This window comes from Herpailurus yagouaroundi, unplaced genomic scaffold, assembly GCF_014898765.1.
Source record: "Herpailurus yagouaroundi ecotype Mexico unplaced genomic scaffold, PumYag 199, whole genome shotgun sequence".
Classification (NCBI taxonomy): Eukaryota; Metazoa; Chordata; class Mammalia; order Carnivora; family Felidae; genus Herpailurus; species Herpailurus yagouaroundi.
In genome coordinates, this window is record NW_024412430.1 from 16867437 (window position 1) to 16879503 (window position 12067).

The 12067-nt window shown below is 42.7% G+C and overlaps 1 long non-coding RNA gene across 2 annotated transcripts in view; it reads left to right on the forward strand.

Moving 5' to 3' along the window:
* Positions 1-11999, forward strand: part of LOC121013714 (uncharacterized) — a 126490-nt gene extending 114491 nt beyond the window's left edge. For both annotated transcript variants that reach the window (XR_005782872.1, XR_005782871.1), the window contains exon 3: positions 11948-11999. This is a non-coding gene — a long non-coding RNA (uncharacterized LOC121013714). The remainder of the gene's footprint in view (positions 1-11947) is intronic.
* The last annotated feature ends 68 nt before the right edge of the window (positions 12000-12067 follow it).

Below are 12067 nucleotides of genomic sequence, written 5' to 3' on the forward strand. Positions count from 1 at the left end.
TTCCAGCTCAGAACCCACAGCTTCCGGGAGGTTTTCCCTATGGTAACTCCACCCGCGCTCCCTGGACCCAAATGCTGTAACTTGGGTATTTCCTGCTATGGTATGCGGATTTCCGCGGATAATGCTCTGCCTCCTTTCCCAGCTCGATTACATCGATTCTGGAGAAGCCAGGGTTCCTTGCGAGGAGAGCCCGCTCTTTCGAAACGAGGTTGGGGATAGCGATCAGCACCCGGGAGGACGAGAGGAGATCCAACTAGGGGTGCTCCCGAGGAGCGGGCGCCTCGCGCTGCCCGGCAGGCCCGGGACCCCGGAGCTCGTCGCCGGCAGAGGCGGCCGCGCGGACTCCCCCCTCCCCATCGGCCTTCGGCCAGTCCCGCGGGCCCGGCGCTCACTCACTGGGCAGCAGGCGGCGGCCGAGGTGCGGACAGTAATCGCAGCGGAGGCCTCCAGGCCCGGAATCCCCTCCACCGAGACTTGACCGGGACTCGGCGGGCGGAGCCTCGGGATTGGACGGCCTTGACAGTGATTCCAAGGCTTAGCCAATCAGCGCAGCCCTTGGCTTCCTGAAAGACGCCCCTCTCCTGCCCGAGGCCTAGTGTACTGTGTCCCGCCAGGTGCCCGGGAGAGAATGGCGAGATCAAAGAGGCAAATTCAAACCAACAGCGGCTCAGCTGTGAGGTTTTGAGGGGACGAAGAGGCCTCAGTGAGGTTTGTAAGTGACCCATGTATGAGAGAAATCCCTGCTCCCGCGCCCAGCTGAGCTTCTAAAGAGTTTAAGGAGCCATCTCCTTACTCTCCAGAAGTGGTGTCAACCACACTGTTGGGTCTGTTTTCCAGAAAAGAATGTCTGATGAGAGGTTGTCACTTAAACATATGATCCACAGTTGCATTTTTTTTTTAAGTATAGTTGACACACAATGTTACATTACATGCAGGTGTATATCGTGATTGACAAGTCTATATACCGTGCTCCCCACAAATGGACCCGCCATCTGCCCCATACAACCGGATTACAATACCATTGACTATATTCCCTAGGCTGTCCCTTTCATCCTCGTGACTTCTCATCCCATAACTGGGAGCCTGTGTCTCCCTCTCCCCTTCACCCATTTTGCCCATCCCCTTACCCCCCCTCCCATCTGGCAACCATTGGTTTCTTCTCTACTTATGGGTCTGTTTTTACTTTTGTTCGTGTATTCATTTGTTTTTTAGATCCCACATATAAGTAAAATCATATGATATTTGTCTTTGACCTGTCTCACTTAGCATCATACCTTCTACCTCCATCCACACTGTTACAAATCTCACAATCTCATTATGGATGAGTAATATTCCAGTGTGTGTGTGTGTGTGTGTGTGTGTGTGTGTGTGTGTGTACCACATCTTTTTGTCCATTCATCTGTCAGTGGATACTTGAGTTGCTTTCATATCTTGGCTATTGTAAATAATGCTGCAGTAAACATAGGGGTGAATATATCTTTTTGAATCAGTGTTTTTATTTTCTTTGGGGAAATACCCAATAGTGTAATTACTGGATCATATGGTAATTCAGTTTTTAATTTTTTGAGGAACCTGCATACTCTTTTCTACAGTGGCTATACCAGTTTGCATTCCCACAGTGGCTATAACAGTGCATGAGAGTTCCTTTTTCTCCACATTCTTGCAAACACTTACTTCTTTTGTTTTTGATTCTAGCCATTCTTACTAGTGTAAGATGATATCTCATTGTGGTTTTGATTTTCATGGTTTTGATTTCCCTTGATTAGTGATGTTGAGTGTCTTTTCACATGTCTGTTGGTCATCCGTATGTCTGCTTTGGAAAAATGTCTGTTCAGGTCATCTGCCCATTTTTGATTGGACTGTTTGTGTCTTTTGGCGTTGAGTTGTATACATTCTTTTTATATTTTGAATATTAACTGCTTATCAGATATATCATTTGCAAATATCTTCTCCCATTCAGTAGGTTGCCTTTTTATTTTGCTGATGATTTCCTTTGCCATGCAAAAGCTTTTTACTTTGGAGTAGTCCCAGTAGTTTGTTTTCTTTTGTTTCCCTTGTTAAGGCCAATGTCAAATAAATCACTGTCTATGTTTTCTTCTAGGAGTTTTATGGTTTCATCTCTCACATTTAGGTCTGTAATCCATTTTGAGTTTATCTTTGTGTATGGTGTAAGAAAGTAGCCTGGTTTCGTCGCTGTCCTAGCTACATTTGTTGAAGAGACTTTGATTTCCCCATTGTATTTTCTTGCCTCCTTTGTGGATTAATTGGCCACATAAATGTGGGGTTTATTTCTGGGCTGTCTATCCTGTCACTGCACAATAGTATGGTACTGCACAATAATAGACACAAAGCTCCCTGTTCCCTGTGAGTAAGCACCAAACCAACCTCCTAGGCTTGCCTTAATGCTGTCAGCACTGACCCTTAGTATTCTGGAGCTTGGGTCCTACATTCCAGATGCTGTTTGTTGAATGGCTGGATGGGGAAATCTTACCAGCATTCATGTTCCCAACTGTGGGAGCGGGTGTGTTGTCAAGGTATCCTTTGTGCCACAGGAGCAAAGCCATATGGAACCTCGATTCTTTAAGGCAGGATATCAACTGATGAAAGAAGCAGGGAATAGTATTTGAGTGCAGAGACCCTAGCATAAGGACCCCTAGATTCTATGTCAAACTCTGTCACCATCGCTTCCATAAATCTCTAAAACTATATTATCTCTACAATAGGACTAAAAGCCTTCGAACTTATTGGACTGTGAGGACTAAATGACATAATGTATTTAGGCAATTCTCACAGTGTCTGGCACATAGTTTGTATTCAATAACCAGTCATAACCAGCAATAGTTGGGAGCAGAAGGGGCCAGAGGGGTGGAACAGTTACTAAAACCAGGCAAGAGCCACAGGTGTGGCTGTGGGTGAGGGCTACCCAACAGAAGCTATGCTGTTCAGCAGAGGAAGGCAGTCAGTACTGACCATTAGCCCAGCAGGGTGAGATTCTGTCATTGGAGCCACTGCCACACCCTCAGCTCCAATTGAGGACACGGTGGAAAAGAAAGGCCCGTCTGTGTCCTCTCATGCTCCAATATCCTGCTGAGGTCTTCCATTAGCTGGATCTACCCCAAAGCCCAAGATGAGGAAACCAGGCTCATGCAGTTTTTAGAGGTCAGCCTCCTAGGCACAAAGACTGCTGGGACAAATGGAAAATGTCCAGCACACCATTTCTACAAACTTTGACCATGTTTGGAAGTCCTAGTTCAAAAGAAAGGAATGTTTCTACCACAGGACTCAGCTGTGGTTCCATTGAATTGGAAGCTGTATCTGCCCCCTTCATCATTTTGGTTTCTCACTGTGATGGAATTGGGATAACTGATCCCAATTACCAAGGAGAAATTGGGTTGCAGCTATACAATCAGGGCAAGGAGAACTCTGCACGATGACCAGAGATTCACTGGGCATATCTGAATACTCCCATGTGCAGTACTAATGGTCATTAAATAACTGCAGGAACTTCATAAGGTTGAGACCACTTAAATTTCAGAACATGCAGAAATTAAATGTTGTATCACCACACCAGGCAAAAAGTTCCTGATCTACAAAGGAACCGCATAGGGCAAGGGAAACATAAATGAAGTAGGAAGTTATAATTATCCATTTTAGCCTTGCAACAAGCTGTTGAGACAAACAGACATGTAAAATGTTAATCATTTCTTCCTTGCCCCTCTTTCCTTGTTACCTTGTGTCAAGAGTGCTGGTGGAGACAAATATTACAATTTAGTTTCTAGGTCAAAGTATACCCAAATTGACATCACCTCAAAGCAGTATAGTGGTTGGTAGGCTTCTGATTCTCATGTGTAGGGGATGAGCTTCTCTTCACCTGACCAATGGCAAGAATAATTGCTGAGTGGCAAAACAGGCAGACCATTTGGGTTTTCTGTTTGCCTTTCCTCATATCCACTCTTCCTCCCCTTCCCTGTTCTCTGCCTCTAGAGGCAGATCTTTTTGGAGAGTATCACCTGGGCTCACCACAGCTCGTTTTGTTTCCATTTGTGTTTGGACACTTCGAAGAGGAGACTGGAAGCAGGAGGAAAGAGGTAGGATATGTTTTCTACTTTCCTTCTCTGTTTGGGACTGATGACCTAGCAGTGGCTGGGTCCTTCCACAATTGGAACTCTTGACCAGAGGCCTCTCTTCTATGGCTCTAGCTCATGGAGCTCCGGAAATGCTTTCCTCCTTTGCATGTTAGTGCAGAGATGGTATGGACTTCCCACGGTTGCTAGTTGTTGATGGTTCAGGCCCAACTTCATGGTTCTCTTAATCTCACCCACACCCTCTTAAATAGTGTATTCATTAACATCTCTTCAGTTGAACCGAGTAGAATTCCAGTTCCCAGTGGAAACCCAATGGATGCACTTCAAACGATATACCTACATTATACTCTTATATGTATGATATTGTTCACAATTTTATTTTTTTAAATGTTTATTTATTATTGAGACAGAGCATGAGCAGGGGAGGGGCTGAGAGAGAGAGGGAGACACAGAATCTGAAGCAGGTTCCAGGCTGTGAGCTGTCAGTACAGAGCCCAATGTGGGGCTCGAACTCACGAACCACGAGATCATGACCTGAGCCGAAGTCAGATGCTTAACCAACTGAGCCACCCAGGTGCCCCAATATTGTTCACAATTTTAAGATAGAAGTGAAAAAGTGACCATAGAATATATACCTTTGGAATTAAGAGAAATCTAGGTATAGTTATTGAACACAATGGAATACGGGTAAGAGGATTAAAGGAAATTATTTCAGTATCAAATGACATATAACTTTGGGTGTTTGGGTGGCTCAGTTGGCTGAGTGTCCGACTCTTGATTTCAGCTCAGGTCGTGATGCCAGAGTCATGGGATTGAGCCCTGTGTCGGGCTCCATGCTAGACGTGGAGCCTGCTTAAGATTCTCTCCCTCTCTCTCCTCCCATCTCCCACTCTCTCTCTCTCTTAAAAAAAAACAAACATACAACTTTAATGAGTATGTGTATTATTTATAACTGTCTGAATTACTGAATTTTTGTATGTTTTTACACACACACACACACACACACACAAATAGGTGCTTTTAATCATTTTGCATGGTAGCATGATTTTCATGTTAGATAGCATTCATACATCCCACTTTTTAAAAGTAGGCTCCACACCCAGCACGGAGCCCAGCATGGGGCTTGAACTCACAGCCCTGAGATCAAGACCTGAGCTGGGATCAAGAGTTGGACAATTACCCAACTGAGCCACCCAGGTGCCCCCATATGTCCCATTTTTAAAAGGTGTATGACTTTCTGCAAGTGTGTATACAATTTTCATTGTTGGATTTTTTTTTTTTGCTACTGTCAATAACACTGTGATAAACAGCTTCATATATAAACCTTCATATATAAACCTTCATATATATAACATAATCAATATGTTGATTGTAAATACCAAGTTGAGTAGTACCCATATTTTAGAATTGATGTAAAATCCTCAACTCATTGAAAGTCCTTCCCCCAGGACCGTAAAATTATTCACCATTTCCCTGTATACCATAAAGTAGTTTTTAAACAAACAACATTTTTGAAAATTCAAGGTATGTATGGTAGTATTTCCTTTTAACAGAGATGCTTTCCCAAGGACTATGAATTTCCCCATTAATCTGAGAATGAGGTTTAGCCAAGAGCCTCGGTCTGTGAAGGAAGGCATCTAGGTGCACAGTGTGGGCTGAGGCCAGAAGCTCTTCAGTAGTAAGCTATTCTGGAACAGTTTCCCAAGCTGTGGGGAACACGGTCTAAATTACAACCTTACACTTGAATCATGGAACATGTTTATACATTTGAACCAACAGAGAACATCACTGAGTTTTGTACGTTCTCCTGCTTCCCCCAGCCCCTGGCAATTCCTAATCTGCCTCTGTCTCAATAGATTTGCCTATTCTGGACATTTCACATAAATGGAGTCGTACAACGTATATGGTCTTTTGACTCTGGCTTCTTTCACATAGTATCAGGTTTTCAGGTTTCATCCAAGTTGTGGCATATAATACTGCTTCGTTCCTTTCTATGGCTGAATAATATGCAAATGTGTGGGTGTACCATCTTTTGTTTATCTGTTCAAAATTGATGGATGTTTGGGGGCACCTGGGTGGCTCGGTCAGTTACTTCTGACTTCAGCTCAGGTCATGATCTCACGGCTCATGAGTTTGAGCCCCACGTTGGGCTCTGTGCTGACAGCTCAGAGCCTGGAACCTGCTTCAGATTCTGTGTCTTCCCCTCTTTGTCCCTCCCCCACTCACCATCTGTCTCTCTTTCAAAAATAAATAAACATTAAAAAAAGTTTTAAATTGATGAATATTTATATTATCCCTATCTTTTGTTATTATGAGTAACACTACTATGAACAGTTCTCAGGCAGATGTAGATATAGATATAGATGTAGATATACATATAGATGCAGATATAGATATAGATATATGGGAGTGGAATTACTGGGTCAGATAGCAAGTGTGTTTCAGGTTTTTTTTTCATTTTTTTAGTGTTTATTTTTGAGAGAGGGAGAGAGAGTGGGGGAGGGACAGAGAGAGAGGGAGACACAGAATCGGAAGCAGGTGGCAGGCTCTGAGCTGTCAGCACAGAGCCCGACGCGGGGCTTGAACCCACGACCCGTGAGATCATGACCTGAGTTCAAATCAGATGCTTAATCCACCGAGTCACCCAGTCGCCTCTTTCACTTTTTGAGGTTGAACAAATACACAGTGCCAGCAGCAGTAAGCAAGGATACCAATTTCACTGCACACTTGTATAGTAGTTAAGAGCTTAGGCACCAAAGTGCCTGGGTTTGAACCTTGGCTGTGCCACTTCTGACTGTGGAAGCTTACACAAGTTACTTAAGCACTGGTGCCTCAGTATCCATATCTCTGAAATAGGGGTGATAACGGTACCCTCCTCATAGGATAAAACTTAAGGAAGCTAATATATGGAAATTACCAAGACAGTGTCAGACATGTACAAAATCTATGTCTTACTATATTAATCTTTACTATAATGATTGCTTTTTGTTTTGTTAATTTGATAGTTGAAGAAAGTGATGATATAGTTTGCTGAGGTGTGCCATTGAGATGGCTTAATCGGAGATGACAGTAATTTAAGGGGGCAGCAGAGTCAAGGAAAGCTTTTTTCAGCAGGGGCGAAGGGTGATTATATTTCAGAGTGTAAAATGAATAAAACCAAGGCTTCACATGGTTCAGTCCAAGCATGTAATGGCTTTCTAAGGAAATATAAACAGACAACTGAAATACTGAAAAATAATACATAAGCTTACTGAAGAATTTCCTGCAAATGTTCTCCTCAGCCTGTTTAACAGACTCCAAGATCTTCTCTATATATTTCTCTCGTTCCCGCTTTTTTTCCACTCACAGTACCTATTTATATTTCTCCTCCTTCTTCCTTCTTCTCGACTATGAAAAGATCACTAGACTAGACCCGGGTTGACTTCCTCTTTCTCCAGCCCATGTGGCTCACATGACTCTGTTCTCCGCCTGTGACTCTCAGCCTCCTGCACCCCTGAGGAATCAGCACAAATACCCTTTTTAAAAATTTGAGAACAGTCTCTGAACTCTGATGAATAAGGTGATCCACTTTATTATCTATTACCTTTCTTTTTCAACTCTTCACAAGAAGGGCACAACATATGTTTGTGCTACACAGGGACACCAAAAAATCATACCCAGACCTCAGTCTTAATTCTGTTTCTGTTGTTCCTATGGCAAGCATCCCTGGAAATGCTGTACCACTTGGCCTGCTATAGTCCCATTGATTTCTTCTAAGTGAATCTGGGAACAAGCATTTCAACGTTAGAATGTATTCTTCCCCATGTCAGCTCCCCATCTTCCTCTTGCCCTCCATAAACACATGAAAAATGAAGACCTAACCGGGTTAAATCTTTTGTGGCTTACAGCAGGCATTAATTATCCCCTTTACCAAAACCAATCAAATGAGGATTATTTCCAGAATTATTGGAGTCTGTGAAATACAGGGTGACAGATACCAACCCTACTGCACCAGAAGCAAAACTAGGACTACCTTTCCAACCCAAACCTAGGCCAGCCATCATGGGTGATGGGGAAACTGCTTATCTTCCCTGCCCATCTCTCTTTCTCAAAACAGAAAGGCCTTAATGTCCTTTCAGTAAAAGGTGGGGAAAAGAAAAAAAACAACTACTTCTCATTCTTTTATGATGAGTCTGCAGTCAGGAGTGGCAGATTAAGTAGGTTCTCAATCCTGTGACTTGGATGTGACTATAACCTTTGAATAAGCACTTATTCAGACCAGAGAAGAAAAATCAGTTATTTCCTTCAAAGGAGAGGCTTTGAAGACTTTTAGGTATTGAGAACTCACATAGTTCTTGGTTTAAATCTCAGTGTGAGTATAAGATAATACTTCTGGAGGGAATTCTACAAGAGACACTGGAACTAAATCATGCCCTTAAATCAAGTGAAATGACTCCGAGGGGACTGTTTGACTTGTATAACATTCACTTATGTAATTTTTAGTCTAGGATATTAAATCAACAAAGAATATTTTCTAGTATCCTCTAAAAGGGTATCTCCCACTTGTAAACTTTACTTTTAGTGGCCTTCATTTATTGAGATACCTTAGAACTAAGTTATTTCCCATAGAGTCCCAAAGTCCCACAGCATTGATTCAAGTCATAAGTATTTCTGTGGGTTTATTAATTCCTGAGGACAGGGGACATTGTTGGAGATCTCATCTTTGTTTTCAAGTGCCCACAGCATGGGAGCTCCCCTTTGAAGGCTAGATAGAACTCTTCAATTGGCCAGCCCATCCCCAGCTGAGGACAGGGAGGAAGGAGACAAATACAGTGTAAAGTGAGAGAAGCATCTGAACATGGGTGTCAGGAGATGACAGCTGCTTCTCTCTGACCATCCCCGTGTGTGAATTACTCCTGTATTTTAAACACTTGTGTGACTAGGGCAAAGTGTTATCAATGAAATCTGTTTGGCACAGATGTACAGATTATGAACAGATGATGAAGGAGGAAGCCAACAGAAGGCAGCAGGTGGCGGATAGGGACACAGAGAGAGAGATGGGCATAACACAGGGCAGCGGTTTACAGTTGCACACGATCAAAAATAGAACATGGAGACACATTTGGATATTCTCTCTATCTAGTAATAAAATGCATTTGTAAACTTTCAGTGCAAACCAAGCAGGTTGTTGATATTCTTAAAGTCTCTTTATTTTATCCTGTTTGTGATGATCAAGAAAGTTTACTGGAAATTGCTCCTTCACCAGGAAATTGCTAATGGCACTTCAAGCCCAGTTGTTCAGAACCTACAGTCTATCCTCCTTTTAAGAACAGAACAAAGATCATCTCTCTCGTTTTAAGGGCAAATGTGGAAGTGGGATAGGCAGAACTAGAGTGAAGGGTGGTACTGATACTCGTTAACCAAATTACAGGAAAGGGTGCTACGTCTGCACTTGCAAAGAACTCTTGGTTCAGTTTTTCCTTAAACATTATACCATCAGTTTTCAAAACTTTAATGTGCACATGAACCACCCAGGGATGGTGTTGAAATGTGCATGTCCAGACCAGCCCCAGGAGAACTGGATTCAGCAGAGACCTGGATTCTGTATTTAAACACCTACACCAAGTCAACTGTGATGCGAGTCAACCTTAGAAACACCCTGAGAAATGGCACGTTGGCAATGATGAGTTTTTTCCTCTAAAAATGAATAGAGTTAAGAGCAGCGAGAAAGGATATGGCAATACTGAAGATGATCTGGATGTCTCATCCCACACCTTCGGCTTCTCACTAGTCTCCTCCTGTCCCAGCACTTGTCCGTCTACTTTACCCAAATCACAAAGTCAGGATTGTTTTGATTCTCATGTATATTTTTACGTTTTTTAATTTTAATTCCAGTATAGTAACATGCAGACTCTCATATATTTTTTGAAGTGATAAATTCTCCTTTTTTCTAAACACATCCTGGTTTTTTTGTTTGTTTGTTTTTTAGTATCTCCAGAAGATACCAAAAACTTCATTAAGAACCTTGATAAGCTGGGGGCGCCTGGGTGGCTCAGTCGGTTAAGTGGCCGACTTTGGCCCAGGTCATGATCTCGCGGTCCGTGAGTTCGAGCCCCGCGTCGGGCTCTGTGCTGACAGCTCAGAGCCTGGAGCCTGTTTCAGATTCTGTGTCTCCCTCTCTCTGACCCTCCCCTGTTCATGCTTTGTCTCTCTCTGTCTCAAAAATAAACACTAAAAAAAAATTTAAAAAAAAAAAAAAAAAAAAAGAACCTTGATAAGCTGTATGGGAAATCAATGGCTGAAGGGTGAAAACAGGTGGGGAAGATGAATAAGATCAGCAATCATCAAATTACTAATATGTAAATCACTGAGCAGCAATCTGAGTAAATACTTTCCATTCCCATCATTGAGTTCAGAGAAAGGCAGATTCCATTCACTCTCTGCCTTCTCTGTTGATCATTATGTAGACCCTGGACATCACCTTAGTAAAGCAAACAATAAACTAAACACCCTCCCTCCCCCCTCCTGTCAGTTTGAAAAATTATTCATAGATCATAGAGGCCATCTAAGAGGATATTACTTAATCCTCACTACTACTCAGTGAATTGGTTGCTCAGGATAACTCAGCTAGTTAGCAGCAGGTGGCTCTAGAGACAGTTTTTTTTCTTTCTTTTTTTCCCCACACAATAGTCATGACCACACTCACAGGTCATGAAATCTTGTCTCCTGGGTCTTAACTCTCATTTTTAGAAAAATGAAAGATAAAATAGAAAATATCAGACAAAGTTGGGATAATACTGCCGTATTCCACTATGTGGCCTCAAAAAGAGATTTGAAACAGGGAGCGTCTCAGCTGAATCTCCAAGTATGTTTACAATTTGATTGAGGCTAAAGAGAATTTCACACTCTCTACCAGATTTTTAAAGCAGTATCATCCTCAGTATTTTTCTAGGTTAAAGAATAAAAACGTGATACTCTTGAGAATGTGAAGTCTTACTTGGGAAGCAAATGCCAAAACCAAGACAATGGACATCTTGATATTCATCCGTTATGCAGTATTTTCAATTGCAGTTGAAATTAATAAGCAGGAAAGTCAAAACAATGAAGAGTTCAGGTTACCAATTTAAAATTACAAAGAGAGGGAGACAGAGACAAGAAGGGAGGGAAGAAGGAAGGAGGAAGAGAGGGAAGCACCTACAAGTCCAGCAATGGGGAACGCTTAAGTAAATTGTGCCATCACCCTCTGTGTGACTCACATGGTTTTTAGCTAGTCTCCTCCATGGGTCTGGAGGGTTTTCCTAATCTTCGCCTAGAATGTGCTAACCTAACCTGAACCCCCAAGGATGGCAAGACAGCAGGGATCGAGAGCATTCTTAAACGATGTAACCGGTGATGGGAAGTTCTTTTCATGTCAAAGCAATCTAAGTTTCATTATGTCGAGGAACTTTGAGGAAGTCCTCAAAATTCACGTATTAAAAGTATATTTCCTATTACACACACCCGTACTTTCTAGAATAAAAACCAAAGCCATATGGGCTTGCCATTTTACTTCGTATGTATTGTGGAATTACATCCAGCTACGACAAGATGTACCATCTTGTGAAAAGCTTTTATCGGAAGGCTGTGGGGGTTGGGGGGTGGGGGGAACCTGATGGGCAGAACGTCAGGTGTCTGGATTCCTAAAATAAAAGCCGTCTGAAGTCTTTGTAATCAGCTCAGACGTCAGTTTGTTTTCAACCTTTGTTTTATTTTTTCAACCTCTGTTTTAAAAGAATAGGTCGGAATTATTAGATTGCTTTAATGCGGAAGCTTTTCTCTTTAACAGCTGATTTACAAGAACCCGGGCCTCTATTTTCGCTTTCGGTTTCTACTTTTTCTCCTAGAACGCAACCGCTAACTCCCCACTGTGAGCCCAGCCTAGGGAACGGATCAAGGACGAAGGGCGCGCCGGCGTCTCAGGGGCGGGGCTGCGGCCGGGTGGGGCGGAGCCCCGCCCCGCCCCC